At 37.5% G+C, this 25747-nt stretch overlaps 1 pseudogene; it reads right to left on the reverse strand.

The window, feature by feature from the left end:
• Nucleotides 1-4958: 4958 nt before the first annotated feature.
• On the reverse strand, nt 4959-21765 carry LOC698920 (large ribosomal subunit protein uL1 pseudogene; annotated as a pseudogene).
• Nucleotides 21766-25747: the final 3982 nt, after the last annotated feature.

Below are 25747 nucleotides of genomic sequence, written 5' to 3' on the forward strand. Positions count from 1 at the left end.
TCCATATGTTTATTGGCCACTTAGATTTGCTTTTGGGTAAATTGTTCATACTGCTTACCTATCATTCTTTGAATTGGTTGTCTTCTCATTATCAATATATAAGTGCTTTTTATTATAGAGACTAAACCTGTGTCATCTGTGCTACTTAAACATTTTATCAGTCTATTAATCTTCTACTGACCTAGTTTTTGATATATCTTGCATTTTTTTTCTACTTTACATTGTCCACCCTATCTTTCCTTTCTTACTGAGCTACTAGGTTTCTAGTCTTCAGTAAGGAGGTCTCTTATGCAATTAGATTAGTAATATAGCTTTCCAATTGCTCAACATAGTTTAGTTTGTTTATAATATCATAATCCTTTCCGGAACTTATTTTTATATGTGATGTAAAATAAAAATCCAAATACATTTTCTATGCAATGTACAAGTACCATTTATTAAATAATATACCATTAAGCCTCTAAAATTAAACTATCACCATTACTGTATATTACATTTTAAAATACACTAAGATCTACTTTTGAATTTTGTTCTGTTCTACTAGTATACTTCTCTATACCACTATGAATACTATAATTCTCTTTTAATGGATTTATAGTATGTTCTGATATCTGATAAGATGACTTGCCTTTATTTTTTTTTCTTTTTTTGACAATTTACTTAATCTTAGACATTCTTCCGTTTAAAAAGATTATTTTTATTCAATTCAAAACAAACATAATATACTAACAAAATAAAAAACAAATAATATACCAACATCTTATTGGGAGCACAAATGAAATTGCATTCAGTTAATATATTTGTTTTAAGAAAGATACTTATTTTCCCTCTTCCTTAGCCACACAACCCTCAAATTTGAGCTGGGCACATGGCTACTTGGAATAAAGTCTGTATTAACAGCCTTCTTTGCAGATGAGTGAACTCTGTGCTTAATTTCTGGTAATGCTCTCCTTACTCTCTGCAAGCATCTGGCCTAGATAGGATAAAATGGGTGATGAGAAAAAGTAGCTATGACTATTAACTTAGAGCTTGTGACCAGCTCTAGAAATGAGGACCTTTACAGCTATGGTTTATGTTCATTAATTATTTATTTCTTCCCTTTATTCCTAGTAATTTATTTAAAATACAATAGTAGGCTTAGTTCAAATCTATATTACTCTGCTGTTGAGACCCTATGTAAAAGACATTTGTCACCTGGAAGAGGGAGAGAGACACTAATGGGCACACATCGTTGTCTGTGTAAATAAGTTCTCTCTGTCTCTTCGTATTCCATTCCATGTTTTTGCTTCCCAACAATTGCCCTGAGAAGCTCACTCACCTGCAAAAAAGGCTATTAATACAGACTTTATTCCAAGTAGCTATGTGCCCAGATCAAATTTGAGGGTCGTGTGGCTAAGAAAGGAGGAAAATACATATCTTTCCTAAAATAAATATATTAATTGAATGCAATTTCATTCATGCTTCCAATGAGATACACCAATGAACGTCTCTCATCTCTGTTTTCTTGTTTGGCTCACTCTGTGTAGACACTATCAGGAGATTAGAGGAAAGGAGAAGACATCTGCATTTATGTTGCTCAGAGTTTTTCAGTGATGGTTTTATCTTAAGTTAGCTGCAACCCTCTGCTGAAGTACACAGCTCCTGCCAAATAATAGCTTTTTCTGTACAGCTGCTCTCTGAGTTCTAGTATCTACTGCATATCCTTGCCCCTTCAGACCTAGAAGTGGTAATGGCTCCTGCCGTTGCTGTTCCTGGAATACTGCCCTATCCTTTGTTCATTTCTTTAATGTTCTTTTTTTTTTTTTTTTTTTTTTGAGACGGAATCTGGCTCTGTTGCCCAGGCTGGAGTGCAGTGGCGCGATCTCGGCTCACTGCAAGCTCCGCCTCCCAGGTTCACGCCATTCTCCTGCCTCAGCCTCCTGAGTAGCTGAGACTACAGGTGCCCACCACTATGCCCGGCTAATTTTTTGTATTTTTTTTTTTTTTAGTAGAGACGGGGTTTCACCGTGTTAGCCAGGATGGTCTCGATCTCCTGACCTCATGATCCGCCTGCCTTGGACTCCCAAAGTGCTGGGATTACAGGCATGAGTCACCACGCCCAGCCAATGTTCATGCATTTTAATAGGCCATTTTATTAAACTCTTCTTAATTATCTCGTTTGAGTGTGCCATTTTTTTATTGCCAGGTTCCTGACAATACACCCAATCTGCTACAGACAGCACCCACCCTGTGCTGATCTTGGTGCCTCCAAATACAGGTCCCTGTAAGTATCTCAGCCTCTCTTAAACGTCTTCCTTTGTTTGGTGTATAGTTTTTTATGGTTGAGTAACAAATTAAAACAATCACTGGAAAACAGTTCTCTGGGTAGCCTTGGAGAAATCCAGCTCTTCTCCCTCTTTCTCACTTGTAGTTCTCAATGTAACTGTGGAATGTACTGGGAATGGAACACCTTGATGTAAGAAGGAACTGGTAGGATCAGCCTAGACTCTGTTCCAGTTCCCCCATAGAAACAGGACATCCTTAAGTGGGTCGGCCCAGCCAGTCTTGTGACCCTGAGGTATAAAGCCCAGGGTGGGCTGGCTGCAAGAGAGGCACATAGAGATGAGAGTCCATCCACCCTACGCAGCTTTCCTGAGCTTTAGGGGCATGACATTCATTTAGGAGCCTGGCTCAACATGAGTCTTAGGCTTCTATTATCCCTTGCTGCCTATGTATAATTAATAAACCTGCTTCATGTAACCTTGTGTGTGGGTGTTATATCTCACCCAACTCAGACTAGTCGGTAACCTGTGCCCAGTGAATGCGCTTCACAATGATAGCAATTTAACGTCCACCTATTCATTATCTCACAGTTCTGTAGGTCAGGAGTCTGGCCTTGGCATAATTGGCATAACAGTCTTCCGCTCAGCTTCTCACAAGGTCAAAATCAAAGTGTCCTTTGGCTGTCTTCTTGGGAGCTTGGGATCTTCTTCCAGGCTCATTCAGGTTGTTGGTGGAATTAAATGCCTTGTGGTTTTGGTATGGGGTTCCATTTCCTTGCTGGTTGTTGGCTGATCCTAACCCTCTCACGACATAGTAGCTACTTCTTCAAAGCCAGCAGGGGAATTTCTCTCTAGCCCACCAAGAGGGAGTTGTAAAAAAGATAATGTAGTCCCAGGAGGGACCCTCCCATCATATTTACCACACAAAGTGACTGATATAGTTTGGGTATTTGTTTCTGCCCAAACCTCATGTTGAAATCTAATCCCCAATGTTGGAAATGGGACCTGGTGTGAAGTGTTTGGGTCATGGGGGCAGATCCACGACCCCATTGTGATCCATGGGATCACAATGAGTGAGTTCTCACGAGATCTTGTTTAAAGTGTGTGGAACCTTCCCCACTCTCTCTTGCTGCTGCTCTCACCATGTGACATGCCTGCTCCTGATTCAGCTTCTATCATGAGCGCTTCTTCAGGAGCTGAGCAGATGCCAGCACCATGCTTGTACAGGCTACAGAATGATGAGCTAATAAAACCTCTTTTCTTTATAAATTACCCAGTCTCAGGTATTTCTTTATGGCAATGCAAGAAGGACTCAATGCTGTTACTTAATTAAGGGAGTGATATACCATTATATATCGAGGGAAGGGACTATAGAGAGTATGTGTGCCAGGGATGGGAATCCTGGGGGTCATTTGAGATTCTGCCTACTATAGTGGTGAAGGGGGTTGGGGGTATCTAACTGCTTCAGATATACCTACAACTAACTTTCCTATTTTCTTCATTACTGTACCCTCAACTATCTAAGATACCTTTGTCTCAATTACTCAGCCTTACTGTAGTTCTGTGGTATCAAATGATCTGTTGATAAGCTTTCCCAATGGTTGGCTTAGATGCAGAATTCTTGGGTCTGATAAGACTTAGTGATTTAGTTTGTCTTGGGATAAATTTTCCAGTCTCCTGCCTGAGAGTGTGGTGAGTTTACACCAGATTGTGTCTCTTCTGTGGTTGACTGAGGAAAGAAAGCTGGAGGCCTAATAATCATCAAATAGGCAGACTTTAACTTAATCATTCTGCCTTCAGAACAGCACTTCACCTTAATGATCTTCTGTCTATAACTTCAAGTCTCTCTGGTTTATTATTTTTTTTTCCAGAAAAATGACCCCTTTTCTCCTATGAAGATAGTGCAGGGTGTTGCTTTTCTGCTCCAAGTGGTGTTGGAAGCTGGGCTTTTAACTGTTCTCTTGTTGTCTGTTAATCTAGACTCACCCTTTTGATGTCCCACCTTGTTTTTCCACTTCAGTCTTCCCAGTGCCCAGTTTCTCAGCTATTGGGGGATTCTGTGAACAAAACCTGCTTGTCTATCTTCAGATTTACATGTTTCGGAATGAGCTCTCCTGACAACTCCTTTATTATCCTTGACTAACAACTTTTAATTTTCATCTATTGTGCTTTGAAGTTACATCATTTCCTTGAATATAATGTTTTTGCTTCTGTGTCTACTATGATTATTGCTTGAGGATGAGTCATTTTCAATTAGAAAAGGGGACACATGTGGTTTTATTCTACCACAAATACCAAAGACCAATATTATAATAATAATTACTATATTATTATTATTATTTATTATTTTTTTTGAGACAGAGTCTCACTCTATTGCCAGGCTGGAGTGCAGTGGTGCAATCTCAGCTCACTGCAACCTCTGCCTCAGCAGGTTCAAGTGATTCTGCTGCCTCAGCCTCCCTAGTAGCTGGGACTACCTACAGGCACCTGTCACCATGCCCGGCTAATTTTTGTATTTTTAGTAGAGTCGAGGTTTCACCATGTTGGCCAGGATGGTCTCGATCTCCTGACCTTGTGATCCACCTGCCTCGGTCTGCCAAAGTGCTAGGATTAGAGGCGTGAACCACTGCGCCCGGCCTGATTGTATTTTTTATTTTATTTTTTGACTGATAACAGTAGAATTTACTCAAACGTGCCTTAACATAGGCACTGGGGCTTGTCCATGGTCCTCTTGATAATAAGGCCTGGACATTCTGCCAGTTTTTCTTGAGCAATGACACCAGGAAGTTGACAGCCAGGTGAATGTTATACACAAGTTCATTGTCTGTCATCTTCACGTGACCAACAGCCACAGTCAGACATAACACTTTCATTTGGAACTCTATTGTAAACTTCACCTCGTCCACTTTGGCCACCATGTTTTCCTTGTGTGTGAGTAGGGAAGGGAACTTTCCTGCCTTCTTTAGGCTTGGGCCGAGGATTCGTGGGATCTGCTTGATCAGAGACTCTGAGGCCCAAATTGCATCATACTTCTTGGCCAGCTTCTTGACCAGTTTCTTATTCTTGTTTAGTTTTTTCAGTGCCTCGATATCCATGTGGGGAATATCCACGGCCTTGGCCTCGTCACAGTGCTGTTGCTCCCCCAGGACACACACGGAGAACTTGGGACGGGGAGTGGACTTAAGTGTGACTGTGCCCGAGAAGCGCTTGTCCTTCTGGGGTCATAATTCTTCAAGCTGATCTGCAACTCCACCATATCCAGGAACTTGAGGCGTTTCTGCTGGTTCTGGTGCACAACTTCTCGCACTGCCTTGTACAAGGTGTCGCGAGAGAGACTTTGCTACTCATGGCTTCTCGAGCTGAACTAATCGGAGAAGAGTCTGTTATTATTTTATAATAAAGTTCATATAGCGTGGCATCTACTCTGGAAGTCTGGGCTGTTCTTATGGAAAGAGGCTTAAACCTATTGTCTCTGAAGAAATAAGAGTGCTAACAGGATGGCTCTTCATATGAGTGAAACTGAGAATTTGCATGGATTACTTGTGTTGGTTTGTTAGTCTACCTGCCCTTTGCAATGCATAAAATCACTTTGCCAAATTAATAAAGGCCCTTGGAGTTGCTGGAGTGATGATTAGATGGGTTTCTGCCTGCAGAGAATTCATATCAGCAATAGATCTGCTGGCAGCATTTTTGTTGTTAAACTTTTAGAAAAAAAATCAAGTAATAAACATAAATATCAGTGGTTTGAATAAGAAATATACAGTATGGTATTTAGGGGAAAGAATTAGCATTAGATAAATTTTCTGTGTTTCCAAAGGTAGAAATATTCTCACCATCCTCCCACTTTAATCAAGCCACCAATTGCCATTTTACCTATTTAATTACAGGCTTCCTTTTGAAAGGTTGGCTGCTGAGGAATTAGTTTCCAGGGTCACTGAACCCGTGTGAGCAGCCTCACCTCTGAATGCCACAGAGGGTGCTCATTCTCAATTCAAAGGCTTGTCTACTTAGATCTCTGCTGCAAGCCCTAGGATGTAGTCAACCTGCAAAACATTGCTCAGAAAGAAAGTTACAAGTGCTCGACCAGCCCCTGTGAGGATATTGAATTCAGTTCTTATTTTTAATCATGTTTAAAGATGGGATCTCTTCTTTTCATTTGTTATGATAAAACCCATCTTTCATTCTGAAAGGTAAATCAAAGCAAGAACAAAATAGTGTAATCAGTGCCTCTGACAGTTTATACATGATAGGGATGTATTTTAGAATTGTAAATATGAATGTGAATTTTTGTATGAGTGTAAACTGATACTGATACCAAGAAAAATGTATCCCTTCCATTGTCAAAGAGAGTAGTGTTAAAGTAGTTTCTCTCTGTCTATCACTGTTTTTTTTTCTGACATAAGCAGGTTTTAATATGTTTGTTTTAGCCTCTGAAGACTCTGGTAGATATGCATAAACTGATCTGGGTTTCATTCTATTTCACAGATCAATGAACAAAGCTGTCCTCCTGAAAAATTATTGAAAACTCTTCATTACAAATGACAATGAAGGAAACTAGAAGAACCAGATGGAGTTCTAAATCCCAAGTGGGTTTTTTGAGCATCAGAATAGGCTGAGGTAAAATAAATAAATAAATAATAAATAAAGCCAACTCTGACTTGCAAATTTGTTATGAAATAAATATGGAATGCTTCAATGCTGGCTTAACCAGCCCTTCTTCTCTGAAATAATATTGCGAATTTATTTAGTTTCTTTCCTCCTTGAAGATTCTCAAACATTCTATAAGTTATGAGTAGAGATGTTCCCCAGAGAGACAGAAAAAGAACCTAACAGAAAGGGGCAGTAAACATTTCCAGCCCTTCAATGATGTTAGAAACTATTTGAATTCAGGATAGTGACAATATTCCTTCCTCCAACATATGTATTAGGCAGTTTCCCAGGTTTTATAGTTGAATAGTTCATGTTGGAATAGTGAGTCACCATACAAAAAAAGTGTTTATTTAGAATTTCTTGGTAAAAAGGAAGAGAAAACATTTATTTATACTATTAAAAAAAGGAAACAGTTTTCTAAAACGTGACAACTCATTGACACTATCTAATGTGAAAGAGTTTTGAAAACATTTTGGCACATTTCAATATTTCAATTGGATTGGAGAAGACATCCTTCAAATGGTAAACATATTTATTTCAGAGCCTTCCCCAAGAGGAAGGCTCACTTTGTTGTCTTGTTCTTTAGGAATCTAAGGGAGTGATACATCTTTCTGTCTTATAATCTCTATTGATCCAAATTCACAAATATTTAGCCTATGGAATTCAGCACTATGCTTTACTCAAATTGGATTGCAGTGAGCTTTTCTAGAACAAGTTAGATCTTTATCTCCTTCCTTTCCTGGACTTGAAGGTTTTGTAATCACTCAATTGGGTTCTTCTTGCCTGCTGCCCAGAAAAAGCTAATACACCGACAACGACAGGAATGCTTGCAGCAAAGAAAGAGTTTAAAGATCACAGGGCCAGCCAAGTGGAAGGATAGGAGATAATCTTAAATCTGCCTCCCAAGAATTTGGGGACTAGTGTTTTTCAAGGATAGCTTGGCAGTCAGAGGACTAGGGAATGAGGATTGCTGATAAGGTGGGTCTGGGATGAAATCCTAGGGGGTTGACACTTTCTTATTGTGCTGAGTCAGTTACTGGGTGGGGGTTACAACTACAAGATGTTGGTTGGTCTGTATAGAATGCAAGGTCTGAAAAATATTCAAACACTAGTCTTAAAGTATTTACAGTAGTGATGTTATCCATAGGGGCAATTGAGGAAGTTAATCTTGTGACTATTGGCTGTGATACTCCTGAGTAGTAAGTAGTTTTAAAAAAAGTAAGTTATAAAACAATGACTTCTTAGAGTTTATGCCAACAAAAGAAACAATGGCTGGTTAGAGTTTCACTATGCCTACAGCTTAGCAGAATTCAGGCCCCTACCTACTCCAATTCTAACCTTGCAGCCCTTCTTTTGTTTTACAAAGGTGGTTTCAGCTCCTGAGCAAGGAGAAGGTTAGTGTTTGGAAAGGACCTTTATCATCTTTGTTTTAGGCTTAAACTACAAATGAAATTCCTCCAATAGTTAACTAAGAATGAGCAAAGACGGTTATCTTGCAAGGTTAGAAGTAAGACTGAGTCAGTTATGTTAGATTTCCCCCACTGACACAAGTTTCATAAAAGTGGTTTCAGCATTGCTTTGGGTTCTTAGATCACTCTTAACCTCCTGCTGGCCTGGGACATTCTACGTATACTTTTAAGCAACTCCATCAACTACTGCATTATGTAAACACATGGAATTAATTTAGTTTTGGTATTCTTTATTTCAAGGATTTATTAACATTTACATTTTGGGAACATAATAATGAGAAAGACACTCCCTGACTTCAGTGTGCTTACACACTACCAGGCAAAAAATTAAGACATGATATTAATAAAATACTTTAAAGAAAATACATATGCAAAAGCAAAGCATAAGTCATAAGTAAAGTCATAAAGAAAATACATAAGTCATAAGCAAAGCAGCATAAGGATTTACAGGGAAACTGTTCTTCTGATCAAGGTAATTAGTAATTAACACTTCAGCTAGACATGTAGGCAATATATGTGAGTTGGATCATTCAGTGGTAACTCTAAGTTTAGATACAATAGGCAAGATGTTCCTGGAACTAGGTAGCTGTGAAGAGCTATTCCCATATCTAAATTTCCTTCCATAAATTCATGAGAGAGTACCACAAAGAGATTGCTACTCAGAGCAGCCCATGTTTTTTTTTTTTTTACATGTTAGGCTTTAATAATCTTAAATAAGCCAATGATTAAGTACAAAGAAATAAGCAACAGAGAAATCCTGTAAGATGGAGCGAGGCTAATGCAAAGCATCATTCTGATTGAGCAAGGTGATGCTGGATACTCCTTATTCTACTCACCCAAGGTTCAATTCCAAGAAAACTCGGTGGGGCAGGCCAGGCAAAGTTGGTGCAGCCTCTGCTTATTCATTCCTGCTGATTCACGACCCCAAACAATGCCCATGTCTTTTCTGAGTAGTCCCAGGGTTTGCTGCAACCCTAGTATAAATATTCCAAGACAGCTCTGATTCTCTAATAAATGTAAGTAAATAGTTTCTGGTCTATAAGATGTGATTTATGAAACATACAAATCTTTCCTTGCAAAACTATTACTTTCTCATCATTTTCTCCCTATGTCCGAAATTACATACCTTCAGGAATAATATTTTAATTTAAAGATAAATTCATTATAGGTTGACACACATATATTTCAAATAGGTTCCCTATTAAATCTAATCAGTCATTTATACCTCAGTGTAAATTAATTTAATTAGATATTTTACTCAGAGAAAAATTTAATGCAAAGTAAAAGAAAGGAAGAAATAACATTTGTTAGGACTAGGTAATTAAATACATTTTTTTCAAGTAGCCCATAAACCTAGTGGATTCTGCATCATTATTAAAATGGACTCTAGAGTTCAAACTAGATCAAGTTAACCCTGCAAGTAGTAGAAGCAGTATGTATCCAGGTCTGTGTCAATATAAGTTAAATACACTTGAAGATGAGAAAGTAGGAAGAAGAGGAAGAGGGAGAGGGAGACAGGAGGAGTCAGAGGATTCAGAGATCAGTGTTACCAAAAGTTTTGCTTACATTCTATATTCATGCAACATACCCTGTTAGAAGAGCACCCTTGAATAAAATACATAAGTAAAATTTATTTCTGTGCAGTAGTACCTAAGGGAAATGACTATAAGCTGTATTTTGATTGCACATGATGCAATATGAACATCTGTATCACATGCAGATAGATAAACTTGAGTGATAAAGGCTAAACAAAAAATATAAAATAGCAAGCAACAACAATATTTTTTCTCCTTGCAATCTCACTCTCTTATTTGTAAATAAAACAAAAAGAATTTTCATAGGTTTTTACTTCGGGGACTATAAAGATGCCAGAGACTTGTTGATTCTGTCATTTAGAGTAGCCATAGGTATGTAGTAGCTTGAGTTTACCATTCAGATGAGTGGTAGATATTGTGCAACCGCTCAGAATAAAACTGTTTAGAAACAGTTTCTAAAAGTAAATTTGGGGGAGCATATTTCCAAATGTATTATTGTGCTGGCTTTTGGTCATAGAGTTGAAAGATCTCCAAAATAGAGCAGCATTTCATTGTCCTCTATACATATGTGCTAGTTGAGACCTTGGTAATAATGCTATATTAAGAGCATAAAAACCATTTTTTATGGTTTTTCCCATAAAAAATGTCATAAAAACCCTGGCATTTTCCCGGGTGTTGTATGTATACTTCTGGTGTTATAGGAGATGATTGTGTTGTGCTGGTGGTGGTGGTGGTGTGTATGTGTGTGCATATGTATGTGTATATGTAAATATATATATATGCACACACATATCTGAAGAGTTCATTATTGTAATAAATAATAAATAGGCCTTTGTTTAAAAGGAATATTCTATAAGGTAAGGCTAAGTTCATTTAAGTATTGAAAGTTTGTGAGTTGATTAAAAATATTACATTAGTAGTGCAGGTGATATCCAGATGTGACAAAAATTGTGAGAGTAAAACATGAATTAAATTTGAAGAAAAATAGCATCATACTAGACAACAAGCTATTGGAGGCCAGGGAACTTAGAATCCTTGTTTGCAGTCCTTTGTATAAAGCCTCGCACATAGTTGATGTTCAATAAATTTTGAATGAATTAATACTAAATGAATTTTTAAAAGTTAACTTTGCCTCTACTGTGAGTTTGTGGAAATTGTTTATTCCTTCTGAACTGTCAAACATCAATCTATTGAAAGAAAATGATAATTAGAGTCCCCCAATTTCACAAGGCTATTGTAAAATGCAAATACAATAACATAAATAAAAGTACTTTGTAAACTGCTTAATATCATACAAAATAAAGATAATTTTATATTGTTTCTAATTCACATATCATAGGTTGACAACCTAGGTAAATTACTTACTATGCCATTTCTCTTAGTGTTAGAGACCACAGATGTGTCATGAAAAAATTCAATACTACAGGGGCATGTTAGACATTTTTATCTAAGTGCTACAAGAAATGTATCCTAGTCCCTGGTATTTTATCCAACCACACAAAGTTTTTTAGCTTTAGAAGTAAAATGAACTTAAATAACTTAGCTACATGCATCATACACACATGAAATACACAATTGGCTATGAGCATTAGAGACTTGCAGTGTTCATAATTGTCATTATGGAAAGTTGCTCATGTACAGCTAGATTGTCTCCATCACGTAACCTTGGTGTGGTAGATTAAAGACAACCACAAATTCTTTGTTACCCTTCTCATTGAGAAGTGGACTCTAATTCCCCTTCTCTTCAACCAGGACTGGCCTTAGTGAATACTTTGACCAACAGAATATGGAGCTAGCTTCTGGGTCCATGCCTTAAGAGACCATCAGCTTCCACTTCTTATGTCTAAAAGTGCTTTCTTGGGAAGTCCTGAGCCATCCACCATGTGACACTATGATGTCCCTAAGACTGCTGTCTGTAGAGGCCATTTATTAACTCTCTGAAAGACAGTTCTGGCTGAGCCCAGCCTGATGGCTATCCTTAACAAAAACCCAGTCATGCGTATCAAGTTGTCTTGGACCTTCCAGATCAGGCTCGGTATTCTGCCAGCTGAATAGTCAGGTACCTCTGTCAACATCATGTAGAACTGAAAAGTTCTCCAGCCCTTCTATTTCATTTTATTTATTGAGATGGAGTCTCGCTCTGTTGCCCAGACCGGAGTGCAGTGGCATCATCTTGGCTCACTGCAACCTCTGCCTCCTGGGTTCAAGTGATTCTCCTGCCTCAGGATAGTGATTCTCTCCCAAGTAGCTCGGACTACAGGCATGTGCCACCACGCCTGGCTAACTTTTGTATTTTTAGTGAAGACGAGGTTTCTCCATGTTGGCCAGACTGGTCTCAAACTCCTGACCTCAAGTGATCCACCCACCTCAGCTTCCCAAAGTGCTGGGATTGCAAACATAAGCCACTGTGCCGGGCATCCCTTCTTGATTCCTGACCCATAAAATTGTGAAATAAAATTAAGAAGTTGTTCCATTAAGTATCAAGGGTAATTTGTTATACAATAATAGAAAACAAGAACACTCAGCTCACAGTCCATAAGATTTTCTTCCTCCGTAATAATTCCATATAATGTGTGTGCTATGTATATTTGCAAAAGATCTCTTATTTGCCACTTTTCTATTTCTTATATCCTAAATTCATGCAAATAAGTCAACGGATTGTGGAAATACAGAAGTAGCAAAGTAGTAATTTTAATGAAAACATTATAGCTTCAAAAATAACATTAGAATGAATATTGAAGGAGATTCCAATACAAACACAAGGTTTTTATGTACTAAGGGTTTTATGTACACAGGGTTTTTATGTACATACTTTTTTATGTACTGAGATAAATGAGGCTCTGAGTTTGATATGTAATTGGAAAAAAGAGGTAAAATTGAAAGTATGAAAACAAATATTTTAAAATTCAGACTGGTGTGTTCACTGTTAAGAAATTTTGTCAAATGGTAGCATAGAATTTACTGAGTCTTTGTGTTATTTTCAAACAAATCAAAGTAACAACTCTAATCCAAATTAGTTTTTCTTTAACAAGTGAAAAACAATGCTTTCAAGTAAAAATTATGGCCCTGAAGCATCATTCAAAATTGTTCTCTTTGTAACTAAAATGAGATTTAACTCACATTGAAACAGAGAAGCTTGTAATATCCCCTGAAAAGTTATTAGCAAAATCATGCTCTGAACCTTATCCCTAAAATTCCATTTCAAGCGACAATAATGGATATTACATAATAGCAATGTCATAGAGTATAGAAATCCAATTATTGGTTTGTGAATTTCTGCCAGTTGAACAGACAGTTGACCTTATATTTAGATAAGTTAAAGTACAAAACATGAATCAGTATGATGCCTTAAGTGATAATATATAAAAGAGATGCTCAACAACTATGCCCTTTTTATCATTGATAGTATAAGCTATATAGGGGAAAATAGTTTTGGTTTACTGTATCATTATTTTGTAAACCATGATATAGGCTCCTACCATTTCATTATACTGAGCAGAGACTGTATAGGTATGTACCTGCTCTGTGTGGTATGTGCTGTTAGGGAATAAACACTGCTTTACTCACAAAGAAACGTGGTGGTCAGTGAAACACTTCCTGATGTCTATTCAGCATGAACATGAACACTAAGCATTGGGATTAAGATTGAGTTTTAGCTATTAAGAGTTAGTACTTTTATCATGTTTTTTGAAGAAACATTCCACAGTTTTGCTATACTGACCATCTAGGGAATGTTGGTTACATGTAAACTGAACAATTAAGAGATTTCAAATATTTATTATTAATTTTGATAGCTCAATAGTTTTATTTCAGGTGGCTTAGTCAAGTGATGATATATTCAGATTTTAAATTATGAATCACTCACTTTACAGGCAAAAGAAAGCAAGTTTTTAACTGTAAGGCAATATAGGGATTTAATAAGACTGAATTAATTATTGTGGAAATAATTAAGTTTTTTATGTTTTTATTTAGTTACTAAGGAAAAAAAATATGCCCATGATATAGTAGAAATCTCTCTCTACAGTTTCTTCCCAAATCAAAATATTCAAAATTCTCCTTTTGAAAGCAAATGCTTATGGTTTTTTCATCTGACAGGATCCTGAGATTAGACTTCATGAAAAAAATTACTTCAAATTTCAAGGTCTATTTCAAAGCAAATATTCAAAATTAACTGTCAGTGACTCAAAAAGCTTGTATCCATTCCAATATCCTTTAATTATGTTGTGGGTTTCTTTTTTTATTTAGTATACATGGAATAAACACAGAAAACTTAATTGGTATCTGACCAAAATATCACCTATTCATTATTGAGTCAAATATTTTATAGGTTTTTTGGTGAAAGTTGGTGAACAATGTCACCCTTTTAGTGAAGCAAAATAAAAATTTTACTAATTTAAAACTCTGTGTTCTTTTTATGGAAAGTATGTCCCATTCCTTCAGGAAAAGGCAAAATATAGGAAGAAAGAGGAAGTCAGTAGTTAGGGTGAGGAGCTGCGTGGGTGTCTGATGCAGAGGAGCAGTATGAAGACTTCTTAAAGTGTTTGCAATGCTGGGCATTCTATCAGTGGTGGTGGTTACAAGTGTGTAAGAACTCATAGCACTCTATGCCAAAAAGAGTAAACTTTTCTATGTGGTTTTTTTCTTTTTTTTTTTTCCTGAGATGGAATCTCGCTGTGTCACCTAGGCTGGAGTGCGGTGGTGCCATCTCAGCTCACTGCAACCTCCGCCTCCCAGGTTCAAGAGATTCTCATGCCTCAACCTCCAGAGTAGCCAGGATTACAGGTGCCCATCACCACACCTGGCTAATTTTTGTATTTTTAGTAGAGACGGGGTTTCACCATGTTGGACAGGCTGGTCTTGAACTCCTGACCTCAAGTAATTCACCTGCCTTGGCCGCCTTGGTGGGATTACAGACATGAGCCACTGTGCTCAGCTATTTGTAATTTTTTTAAAATAAAATGAATCTATTTTAAAGTGATACAGAATGAAGTGTTCATATTTGCATTAAACTCTCATTGATTTGTCTGAAATATTGAAATACAATTTTTCTTTTCTCTCTCTCTTTTTTTTTTTTTTTACAATAGATTTACAGAATGTATGAGTCTTTATCTCCTTATTCAGGCTATCATGAAATCCTAGAGTTTAGGTGGAAGGGAATGAGGAAAGATACTAGAAGCAATGAAAACAGAAGTAGAGCCATGAAACCCGTGGAAGAGTTGGAAGGCATGCCTGCTCTGCTGAACTAAATATAGTGAAGTTCTTCTCAGCACTGATGCCCAGGTGCAAGTAAGCACATCTGGATTTGATGGCAACGTGCTCACAGAAAGACACCAAGAAACAGCGGACAAAATATTCTGTCTCTACATGAAAGTTGCCTAGTATTTATTCCTGGAATTGCATTTTCTTTAGTATTCACTACTTAAATGTATTACCTTCCTTAGATAAAAACCAGGAGACTAATGATTAAAGTCCCTTTTGTCTTTCCTTCCTTCCTCAATATTCTTCTCATAAAAGAATATTTACTTAAAAAGTGCTTCAGGTACTAAAGCAATTGGTCAGACCTTTGAATTACTTCCCTCACAATTGAATTTAAAGCATCTGTTGCAAGCAACGTAATAATCACCATAGTAAGAAAGGAGCTGTGGAGAGACGGGAGATTAAGAATCATAAGGTCTCCATGCTAAACCCAGTTCTGTCATTTATGGGATGACCTTTGGTGACAATGATTATGATGATGATCATGACACTGATTTCTTAATCCCAAATCCAAGAACACTGAAATTGGGTTTGAAGATACTGGACCTGAAAATAATAGACTCTGCTCAGTTCAATGCACAGGATTATTAAACACCAAGAAAGTCATGGGTTCTGGAAATGGATACTGGTGATGACTACATAACACTGCGAATGTATTTAGTGCCCCTGAATCGGACACTTATCCACGGTTAAAATGGTAAGTTTTATGTATATTTTGCCACAGTAGAAAAAAGACATGAAAATGGCATAGGCAAAGAATATACCTAATACAAGCCTGTTTCTCAAGTGACCCCTTTTTAATCTTTATGATTAAAAAGATCCTGGGTGGAACCCTGGAATCCGGGTGGAACCATGATAACAGTCAGCAACTTCAGGAATCTGCCACACCTGAGAATCCCTCCAGGAAAGCATCTTGAGTTTTATCTTCCCCTGTACAGAAGAGCCACCTGAATGCCCAAACACAATTTCTAGCAAGTAAGACAATAAGTTTGCCATGAGGTCAGCCACATTCCCCAGGCCTAATGTCCTGATAACAGGGCTGGAAAATTCCTGCTGCACCAAAGTTGTTCAATCTCCTTTTCCTCATCTTTGCTGCTCACTGAGAAACCTATTTCGCTTGTGTCTATGTGGCAAAACCTGGGAATTTTCACTGATGTTCATGTCAGCTTGTCCACAGTCAGGCATGATACACACACACACACAAATAAAACCATTACAGTGGTATGAGCTCCTTCTCCTGTCTAAAATTTTCTATGTGAAGGGAGCTTCATTATTATAACACTCCTGGTTCTTCATGCACTTTTTTTCAAGAGTAGTAGCTTAATCAGATTATTGTGTTTGGAAAAATAGATGAGGCATAAGTAGCCCAGCTTCTTGCTAATTCATTATTCTTGGAAGCAGCTTTGCTCACATAGATTATGCATTATCTTTTGCTCCTTCATATTGTCTATTTTATAGGGACCTGCCTCTAGGTGGGGAGATGTCTGAGAGCCTGAGACTGGATAATTCTGTCTAGTTTCAGGGAGCACTGTTGGCTCTGTGTGTGTGTGTGTGAGAGTGTGTGTGTGTGTGTGTGTGTGTATACAACATTCTTCAATATCGGCTTTTCCAGTAAATAAAGCCAGGATTTTATCCTTCCCCCAGCCCCGCTATTCTCACTCCATTTGTTTTATTTCCAAGTTAGTTCAGAACTTAGGCAGACAAGAGAGATGCTATTTACTGAGCCTATCAAAACACCCTAACATCTGCTGCATGAATTAATGAGTTTGAAAAAGAGACAATGAATAAAATGGGGAAGACCAGAACATAGGAGAAGTAATTGAGGCTTCTTACGTGCCTTGAGCAGGAAGGAGAACTTTGGAGATGCTTCACTAAAACAAATTGGGTATTCAGTTCATAACGTGCAGGCCTTGCTCTTCTTGAACAAAGGCCTCAGCAACGGCTCAGGCCTCGGAAGGCTGATTGTCTTAGCAAAGGCTCGGGCCATACAAAACGGTGAGCAAGTTTCAGCAAGGGGGTTGGGCTTCAGCAAAGATTTCAGAGTCCAGACCTCAGCCAAAACGCTGGCTTCAGGCCTTAAGAGCATTATCCAAACACCAGCTGGCCCTGACTGTATCAGCAAAGGCTGGGTCATTTGCATGTGCAGGCCACCTGGGGGCTATAGCAAGGTTGTGTGGGAAGTGGGGTCTCTGCTCATCTCTGCTGCTCACAGAGGCCTTATAAGCAGGCTCAGGTTTTCAATTAGACAGAAAAAAGAGTTTTACTGGCCTTTTTAACTTTGGAGAAAAAGCAATGTTTGATGCTTTTAAACTGCAAAGCAGCTGACGTCTACAGAACACTGGTGAGGTTCTTGCTTTAAATTGTAACTGCCAACTGGAGTGTTTATAAGTGAAATAACAAAGTGTTTTGTTTTGTTTTCAAATAAACAGCAACAGTATCAGCATAAGGGCAGGAATGGATCCAACTAGATTTTTATAAAGTTTATACTTGTAGATGCAAGGAAATTGATGAATGGAAGTTAACTATATGTTTCTCTCTGCTTTTGTGAATTTTAATGCCAGCTCTAGGCACATGGTCCTAGACACTATGTCCCAAGTTGCTTTCTGCATTTTAGAGCCGGTGAAAATATTGTGGGCAGTTCACGTGGATTAAAATGGCTTGTTCACGTGGTCTCAAGAATGATCCCTATAAGTTAAGTACATAGAATTGAAACTAACAGCATGGCTATTCACTAGCAATATTTAAATCTGTTACCAAACAGTGTCCACCCTCAATACGTCACTGGATTGACAAAGCTCTGGTGGTCAAAGGAGGAATTAAAATTGGAATATGCTGGATGAATAAAGGAAGACACTTAAAATATAACATCTCTGATGGACTTTGTTGGTCAATAAAATTTGACATAATTTGGGAATATCAAATAAAATAGAGATCAAATTTTCAGGTTTGGGTCTGGTGTTAATTAAATAATTGATTTTTGTGAACTACTTAGGAGCTTAAGGGAAAAATCTACCCTGCATATCAACAGCCCCAGGAGAACACTTAAAAGATTTGTACTTACTTTACGTTGGAGGGTAGTTTTATGAAACTGGGAGCACTTGTCTCCTAATAAAACACTGATCTTCTCAAAAAAGACAAAGAAAGGCAGTACATAATGGTTCTGTACAGCAAAAGAAACTATCAACAGAGTAAACAGACAGCCTACAAAACAGGAGAAAAATTATTTGCAAACTATGCATCTGACAAAGGTCTAATATCCAGAGTCTTTAAGGAACTTAAGCAAATTAACAAACAAAAATAAACATCTCCATTTAAAAGTGGGCAAAGAGCATGAACAGACACTTGTCAAAAGAAGATATACACGTGACCAAGAAGCAAATAAAAATAAGCTCAACATCACTAAGCATTCGAAAAATACAAATTGAAGCCACAGGGAGACACCATCTCACACAAGTTAGATTGGCTATTAATAACATGTAAAAAAATAACATGCTGGTGAGGCTGAGGGAAAAAGGGAATATTTATACACTGCTGGTGGGAGTGTAAATTAGTCCAGTCTGTGGAAAGCAGTTTGATGGATTTCTCAACTTAAAAGAGAACTACCATTTGACCCAGCAATTCCAGTATTGGGTATATACCTTTAAGTCGTTCTACCATAAAGGCACATGCACGCATATGTTCATCACTGTTCACAATAGCAAAGACATAGAATCAACCTAAATGCCCATCAACAGTAAATTGGATACAGAAAATGTGGTACATATACACCATAGAATACCATGCAGACATAAAGAAAACCAAGATAATGTCCACTGCAGCAACATGGATGAAGCTGGAGGCCATTATCCTAAGTGAACAAACGCAGGAACAGAAAACTAAATATTGCATATTCTCACTTGTGAGTGGGAGCTAAACACTAGGCACACATGGACATAAAGAAGGGATCAGCAAACATCAGGGCATAGTTGAGGGTGGAGGATGGGAGGAGGGTGAGGATCAAAAAACTCCTTATCAGGTACTACACTTATTACCTCGATGACAAAATAATCTGCATATTAAACCTTCATGACTTGCAACTTACTTACAAGAAACCTGCACATCTGCCCTAAATTTAAGATAAATGTTAACAAAACAGCAACAAAACACTGATCTTGGTAGAGAGGAACAGCCACGACTTGAGTGAGCCATGAGGTTAATGGTTAAGATTAATGTGTTAAAAGAACAAATAGTTGAATTGTTTGGGGAAGAATCTTACTTTTTTTCATTTTTTATTTTTCTCCAAGATGGAGTCTCACTCTGTTGCCCAGGCTGGAGTGCGGTGGAGCCATCTAGGCTTACGGTAACCTCTGCCTCCTGGGTTCAAGTGATTCTCCTGCCTCAGCCTCCCAAGTAGGTGGGATTACATGTGCCAGCCACCACGCTCAGCTGATTTTTGTATTTTTAGTAGAGATGGGGTTTCACCATGTTGGTCAGGCTGGTCTCGATCTCCTGATCTCAGGCGATCCACCCGCCTTGGCCTCCTAAAGCGCAGGGATTACAGGTGTGAGCCACCGTGCCCAGCCAAGAATCTTCCTTCCCAGGACTGGAGTGTCCTTTCATGTGGAAGGTTCTCCATTAGCATAGCTCTCCGCGCCTCTCTTCCTTCACTCATTCTTTTCAACAGAGGAGAGACATCATCCCTTTAATTAGTTGGAAAAAGAACCTGGACACAAGAGGCTATGAAAACATTAGGCTGTTTTCTTCTGTCAGACACATGATAGGGTTACATTTCTCCACCCAAATGAAGTCAGACCAGTTATTCCTTCCTCTTACCATAAGGATCAGCAGCCTGAACTATTAAGCAGGATGGTGTTGATGTTGAAGAGAGTTCCCAACCAACCCTTGATAGACATGTAGTATGAGTCTCTGTGAGTGGAAAGACTTGCTACCTATATTGTTACATAGCCTATGTTCACCAGTGCAGAAATTATCTCCTAGAAATGGAGTGATGTCTTAACAAAAAATCTAAACTATGTGGTATTGCCTTAAGGACTGGGGAACAGAGAATCAGGGAAATATTAAAGCCTGGAAATATTGTGAACCATGTTTTTCATTGACATGATATTTGATAGAAGGCATCACCTGTAATAACTAGACAGGCAGATAATATATCCAATGAACTTATTGGTCTTAGTGAAGAGTTTAGAGAAAAAGAACATATTACCATAAATTGGTGCTGTTTGCTCCATTTGAAAAGGTTCTATAATCACAGAAAAGGCTAATGAATTTGCAAAAAGAGAATGAAAATTGGGAAGAAACTTGAAGGTTTATAAGGCTTATTACAAAGGCAAAATATAAAACTGAGACGTTCTTGGAGTGATGAAAACTTAAAAGTTGATATAACTCAGCATTGCTGGTGAGGATAAAATCAGGGATTTTACTTATCACAACAGTTATTAAAACCTGAAAAAAATGGGTTAATATCATGCCTAGCAATTCCCCTGAGTTTGACAATCTGACTCAGGGAATTAAAGCTAAAAGTATAGTTCTCACCACAAAGTTTCACAAGCTCAAAGTATTTAGTAAGTCCAGAGAATGAGGCATGCCTCTAAAAGAAAGGTGGTCCTGGTTATTGGTATCTGGATCCTACTAGAATCAAATAGAAGTCATTCTTCTGAGTTGTACTGTCAGGGAAGATATGAAACAATACTAAAAACATTCTTTGAGACCTAAAAAAATTACTCTTGAAGTGCTAACCTTCCTGAGCAGGAAGCAAGCTAAAAAACTGCTCTACCTCCCAAGAGGATATGTCCTCTAACATCCTCATCAGATGTGGTCAAGAAAGATAATAAACAAAGAGGACTTTTCCGAAAGTCAGAACCAGTTGCCATAGAAATTATTTGACTATGGAGCCTTTTCCAGGAATGAGAAGTGAGGACTAATCAAGGAATGGTTACCTTTGCCAGAGATAGGGCCCATCCAACATCTGCTCAGTGGGATTTAGAATTGCTATGAACTGGTAACTACATGATATCTCCTCTCCTCCAACCCACCCCTTTTCAAATGAGAATGCTGAGGTTGTCCTATTTGCCTTCCACCATTTTATACTCTATATGTGATTGTAGTGGTTGTGGCAGGATGAGGATTTAAAAACAAAATCACTTGTTTTTGTATTTCGTAGGTGTTCAGAACAAGAAGAATTTTATCTGGTCCTGATATCAACATTTTCCCCATTACCTCTTGATGCGTTGACTACAAGTTCACCCAAAGATCCTAGACCTTGACTTGATGCTTTGACTTGATGGAACTTGGGGTAGCCTTCCTTGAAAAAGTGGTGAGTCTACTTTGTGTAAGGAGGAGAGTGAAGCAAATATTTAGTGGCAAGAAGGGAGAACTATTGGGGATGTTCACAAATATGCTGCTTGTCCTTCATTCTCTGCACAGAATAGAATCAAACCTCCCCGCCTACTTCAGTTTGTTTGAACATAAGGCTTGGTTTTGTCAATACAATGTGAGAAGAACTGGTGTGTGTCACTTCTGGCTGTGTGTGTTTCACCAAGCTTCCTTTACCATTGCCACAGCTACCTGCAGGGTTCCAGATATTGGGTACTCCATCAGCTTAAGTCCTCAAGTGAGATGCATATGGACCACATCCCTAAAACTGACGAACTGTAGAAATGTTGTGTGAGCCAGGAATAAACCAATCCTGCCTGATACTATAGCCCTGGTTTACTGCTGCTCTTGGATATCATAAGTCTTACAGGTCCAATGATGCCTGGAAGATGTAATCAGAAAGCCCCATTGTCTAAAGATGTAAGTTAAATTTTCCAGCCTGGCCTCTATAAATAACAAGATCTTATCAGTGAATTATTTGTCTTATTCTTTATTGTATGGAAATTCAAGTACAGAATAGAAGGACTGATCTGGAATACAACAAATGCAAAATTTTTCAGCAACAATTGTTGGGCACTATTCTTACAAATCTTCACAACTAGTTTAATAGGGAGGTTTTGGTTATTATTCTCATATCCTTACAGATATTGTCACTATTAACAGTTTTTAAAGAAGAAGAAACTAAGATACAGAGAAGTTAATTGTTGAACAAATTAGCTTCATTTCTTTTAGTTTATGATTTATTAAAAAATAAGATGCCCAGAAAAGTGAATGAAACATTATTCTTTTTTATTTGTACAATCAAGTGGGACTTTTTGGTTGTGTCTGCATTATGCTTTGAGGAAAAAAGGAATTAGGCTTTTTAAGAATAAGAAATCATTGGCTCCTAAATAAATAATTTACTAAAATAGAATTCCAGGCAAGTAAAGGAATCTGAAAATTTATTTTAAAATGTACTCATTAATAGCCTGTCAGACCAGAAAATTGTAAAACTCTGTAGCACTTCATATTGTCTATTATGGGTAATAGTACACTGTGAAAATTTGATTTCACATTGATTGAATCATTAGACAAGTTAACTTTAAACATTCTTTGAAAAGTCATATCAATAGGAACAGATGGATAAGTAGATATACTGGTTGCATAATAAAATATTTTTAGAAGTCTGTAGGAATCTTTGGGGGTAAGAGGTGCTGAAATTTTAAACACCATGGATACCTACATGGACTTCTCTAGGGGTCAACACAATTCTGGTATAATTCTGCCTGCCCTTGCACTGTCAAAAGTGTCACAATATAAACAATTGATTAGTGGTTACCCTAACTACATGCTATCTTTTGATCTGTGTGCATGAATCTCATACCTGCTGTGAACTGAACATTTGTACCCTACTCTCATTTATGTGTTGAAATCCTAACTCCCAATGTGATGATATTTGGACATGAGGCCTTTGGAAAATAATTATGGTTAAATTAGATCATGAGGTTGGAGCCACCATGATGAGATTAGTGCCATTCTATGAAGATGAAGGGAGCAGAGTGCTCTCTTTCCACCATGTGAGGATATAATAAGAACACCACCTTTTTCAAACCAGAAAGAATTATCCCGCCAGACACTGGATCTGCTGGCCTTTTAGCATTAGATTTCCCAGCCTTCCAGAATTGTGAGAATAAATTTCTGTTATTTAAGCCACCCAGTCTATGGTGTTCTTTTATAGCAGAATGAACTGATAAAGACAGGCGATATCTTCTTTGTATTAAAAATAATGTACTGTGGAAATATAAGAGAATAATTATCAGCTAAGAGAGAGGGAATTGCAGCTCATGGTCAATTTTCTATCAAGATAAAATAATTTAAATGCACAATATAGGTGTGTTTCTTTGATATGGTTTGACTCTGTGTACCCCACTCAAATTTCATGTTGAATTGTAATCCCAAGTTTTGTGGGAGGGACCTTGTTGGAAGTAATTGGATCATGGGGGTAAATTTTCCCTTTGCCATTCTCGTGATAGTGAATGGGTTTCCATGAGATCTGTGTGTACCACTTTAAAAGTGTGTACCACTTCCCCCTTCACTCTCTCTCCTGCTGGCATATAAAGATGTGCTTGCTTCCTCTTTGCCCTTTGGCCATGATTATAAGTTTCCTGAGGCCTCCCAGCCATGCTTCCTGTACAGCCTGTGGAACTGTGAGCCAATTAAACCTGTTTTCTTTGTAAATTATCCAGTCTCAGGTAGTTCTTTATAGCAGTAGAGAAAGGACTAATACATTCTTGTAGCAAAAAGATAGAAAGTGTTAGAACAGGCCCTTGTGTAGTTTTCAAGGCTGATATAATAATGCATTTGGTCAACTAAGTGAATGTTGGTAGAGGATTAGTGTGTTGTTGGGTGGGGTAAGAAGTTCTTGATCTCTGTTAACCTCTATATTTTTGGTGAGAAAAAAGCAGACTCATTTACCTTATCTCCAAAAGCAATCTTCAATCTAGTTTGGATACTTAGTTGATTATGACTTTTATGAGCACTTAAGCTCTCAAAGCAATCATATATTATCACATTTTCATATAGAAAAGCTATACCCATAAGTCTGTTCTACAAATATGTCCCCTTTTAACCTTATTTGTAACCTTATTTCCCAGTGTAAATTTACCTTGAATTGGTCTGAAGCCAGAATTTCTGAAAGAGTCAGACAACTAATAAAGTTAGAGCTTCAGCTGCACTTACTTCTCAGGATATAAACCCATTAAGTTATGCTAGATGGAGGGAAAGTCTTCAACGTAAAAGAGTTATGCAAAGAGATGCAATTAAGTAGGTGGATGGAAGCTCGCTATATTGTAAGAGTTCCCAATGTTGGAAATTTCCATTGTTTATACAATTTTGTCCTAATTTCTACATAATATATCTTTGAATATCTTTTTCATTGTTAATCAGAATAATGTGCTTTGATCTTGACCCCTTTTCAATCAACATCTGCTTAATGAATCAGACATGAAGATAGACCCAATAGTTTTTGTAATAGACTATTTTATATTTGATACATTCTCATTAGCATTCATGTAAATCTTTTAAAGATCAAGAGGTCTAATACATATTTCAAGTGGTATATATCAGTAATTTAATCTTTCAAGAATGAAGATATAAATATTAAGGGATCCCAGTATTTAAAAGCATATTCAAGTAAAAAAGCCCTGATAATTCAGAAGCAACTCAGCTAGGTATATTTACTATTCTATTTCAGGTTGTTTCCAATATTTAAGGCCCTTTAGATTAGTGATCTGAGGTTAGGTAAGGAAATATGTCTCTAGTTAAGCCATTGCTGATCTTTCATATTTATATGGTGACTTAATATTTCCAAATAACTTTTATATACATTAAACCATTTAATCCTTGATATAGTCATCTGAGTCAGGATTATTATCTTCACTTTTCATATGAGAATGTTCCAGCTGAAAATCATAGTCCAAAATTACATAGCCATAAAATGACAGATCTGAGACTCAAAATAAAAGATTTTGCTTCCAAGTTCTGTGCTCTTTTCAGAAAAGCATTGTTCTGGGTTAGTTGCAATATGTGTTTATAAAATTCAATATTTATGTCTGTTTAATTTTAAGTAGAGGCCTGATGCTGCTTCTGTACTCATGGAAGAGGCTGGAATATTAACTGCATATTAACCATGCATTAACTTAAAAGTAATCCACGCATATAGTTTGTATAGGTTGCTAGAATACATTGAAATTCATGTACTTCCTTGAAGAAATTCATGCTAAGATTAGAAAAAGTAATTATTGATCTTATGTAGCCATTCAGGTGAATGCCTCTGTTTTTCATGACTGTAGGTCATAAAATGGGCTCAATTATATTCAAGCCCCATGGTACAAACAACCAGTGAAGTCCTCAACTCTTCAGGCTATCTTGTTCATGGCTGGCACTCTAAACTCTTTGCCTTGACCTATCAAAAATAAGACTTTTGGAAGTGTTTCTCTTCGTGATTTGACTCTTTCCTGTACTGTCCTCATTACGATTGGTGTTGTTCTATGGTATTGCACTCTGGCTTTCTCAACTCTCACTCATTTTAAAGTATTCCATGACATTGCTTCTATATGCTCTGGGTAAAAATTCTTGCTGTCTGTTCCAGCATTTCTCTGAGTTTTACTCCAGGTCCAAGAAATGAGACAGAAAAATGGGAAATACCAAACTTGGGAGCTTCTAC

Source organism: Macaca mulatta, chromosome 8 (genome assembly GCF_049350105.2).
Source record: "Macaca mulatta isolate MMU2019108-1 chromosome 8, T2T-MMU8v2.0, whole genome shotgun sequence".
Classification (NCBI taxonomy): domain Eukaryota; kingdom Metazoa; phylum Chordata; class Mammalia; order Primates; family Cercopithecidae; genus Macaca; species Macaca mulatta.